Raw genomic sequence first — 2,837 nt, forward strand, 5'->3', positions numbered from 1 at the left:
ACTTTTTCTTGTAATTAACTATATAAGGCCTTGTACTCTTCATCTTTTGATTCATAAAATAAAGATGGCTACTCTTTTTCTTTGGCGTTAATTTCTACATGGTATCAGAGTCTTTATTTCTATCTTTTTGATAATTTGATTGAATCATTGTTAATTCGATCTACAATTTTCGTGGATCGTACAGTTTTGATTGGGTTCCTTTTGTTTTCGCAATACTTGGTTTTGTTTGGTGTTTTCGCAATACTCGTAGAGAAGAACAACGTCTTGTCCAGTTCTTGATGGCTCTTTGCGATGACTTTGAAGGATTGCGTGGAACAATTTTACATCGTAGTCCTCTCCCTTTTGTTGATTCAGTAGTACATGAATTGCTAGTTGAGGAGATTCGCCTTAAGTTCCAGGTTGATAAGACTATTGCGTCATCTACGCCATCAGTTTTTGCAACACCACAACGATCTATGCCACATAATCAAAGTAGGTCGACTTCGAAGGTTTCTATTGATGAGTGTGCCTATTGCAAAGAAAAAGGGCATTGGAAGTCTCAATGTCCATTACTATTGAACAAAGGTAAACAACATCAGCAGCAAAGATCTCAGTCCCCACAATTGCAACATCAGAATGCTTCGTGGAAATCTAGTAATCAACCACAGTCTGGTAATGCAGTGGCTGCCCCCTCTTTAGATCCGCATATGCTTGAGCAGTTTCAACAATTCCTTGCTTCACAGCCCTCTTCCATGTCTGCTTCTTCTCATATAGGTTTGTCATCCTCTAGTGCATCAGGTATATCTTCCTCTTTATGGATCTTAGATTCTGGAGCCTCTCATCATATGTCACCTAACTTGTCATCTTTTATCTCCTTATCTTCTAATTCATCTGTATCAGTTATATGACTAATGGTACTCGATGCCATTATTAGGTGTTGGTTCTGTTGTTACAACTTGCTTATCTCTTTTCGATGTCTATTTTATTCCTAGTCTTACACTTAATCTTGTTTCCATTAGTCAATTGTCCGAGTCCGGATATTTAATCTCTTTTCCTCATCCAATTGTTATGTGCAAGACCCGCAATCTCGAAGGTGATTGGGATAGGTCGTAGGCAAGGGGACTCTATGTTTTGGATAAGCTTCAAGTACCGGATGTTGCGACTTCTAGTATCGATTTGTCATCTTTCCGATTGAGTCGTTCTTCTTCTGATTTTTATCTGTGGCATACTCGTCTAGGTCATGTTTCAGCCTCTCGTTTACAATTTTTAGCTTCATCTGGAGTATTAGGAACTTTAAAAAGTCATGATATTTCAGATTGTAGTGGTTGTAAACTAGCAAAATTTTGCACTACCTTTCAATGAAGTCTATCTTTTTCTCCTAATCCTTTTGATCTTATTCATTCTGATGTATGGGGCCTTCTCCTGTTACTACAAAGGGGATCAAGATATTATGTTTCTTTTATTGATGATTGCACTCGCTATACTTGGGTTTATCTTATGAAACACGGATCCGATTATCTTACCATCTTCAATAACTTTAAAGCTCTTGTCAAAACTCAACATTCAGCAGTTATCAAGTGTTTTCGTTGTGATTTGGGAGGTGAATACACTTCAATACTTTTTCTCACTTACTTGCATCGAAGGTACTATACATCAACCATCATGTCGAGAAACACCTGAACAAAATGGGATTGCAGAGAGAAAACATAGACACCTTGTTGAGACGACTCGTTCTTTCTTATTGTCTGCAGATGTTCCTAGTATTTTTTTGGGAGAAGCGGTTCTTCGCTACTCATGTAATTAATAGGATTCCAACTTCTCACAATTCGGGTTTGTCTCCTTTTCAAAAATTGTATGGTCATGCTCCTAATTATTCCTCTTTACGTGTTTTTGGTTGTACCTGTTTTGTTCTTCGACCACACATCGAGCGTGATAAATTGTCCTCTAAGTCTGCTTTATGTGTCTTCCTTGGTTATGGTGTTGGTCAAAAGGGATATCGTTGTTTTGATCCAGTCAGCAAAAAATTATATGTCTCTCGTCATGTTGTGTTTCTTGAGCATATTCCTTTCTTCTCTATACCTCTTCTATCACATGACATGACTCATGCAGATCTTATTCACATTGATCCCTTCAGTACCGACACCGACGAAGCCTCCCCCACGGCTACTCTTCCACATGACAGCTTCAGTGAATATGGTATTCTCGAGACACCAGCTCCACCTCCACCTCCCCATCCTGCGCCTGTTCCATCACCTCAAGAGATTGCGGACAATCCTATTCGTCGGTCTACACGTCCTCGTAAGTCTACTAGACTACCCGATTTTGCTTATTCTTGTTATTCCACTTCCTTTGCTTCTTTTGTTGCTTCTGTTCATCGTCTTTCTGAGCCTCTGTCCTATAGAGAAGCTGTTGGTAATCCTCTTTGGCAGAATGCTATGGACGAGGAATTAACTGCTCTGTATCATACTCATACTTGGGATTTGGTACCTCTACCACCAGGAAAATGCGCCATTGGTTCTCGTTGGGTCTATAAGATCAAAACTAAATCTGATGGTTCTATCGAAAGGTACAAAGCTCGTCTTGTTGCTAAAGGTTACTCTCAGGAATATGGCATGGATTATGAGGAAACTTTTGCTCCTGTTGCTAAAATGACCACTGTTCGTATGTTAATTGCTGTTGCCTCTGCTCGTCAATGGAAAATATCTCAGATGGATGTCAAAAATGCTTTCTTGAATGGTGATCTTCAAGAAGAAGTGTATATGATGCCTCCTCCTGGAGTTTCTCACCGTTCTGGTGAAGTTTGCAGGCTTCGCAAAGCTCTCTATGGACTCAAACAGGCGCCACGTGCTTGGTTTGCG

Source organism: Zingiber officinale, chromosome 1B (assembly GCF_018446385.1).
Source record: "Zingiber officinale cultivar Zhangliang chromosome 1B, Zo_v1.1, whole genome shotgun sequence".
Classification (NCBI taxonomy): Eukaryota; Viridiplantae; Streptophyta; class Magnoliopsida; order Zingiberales; family Zingiberaceae; genus Zingiber; species Zingiber officinale.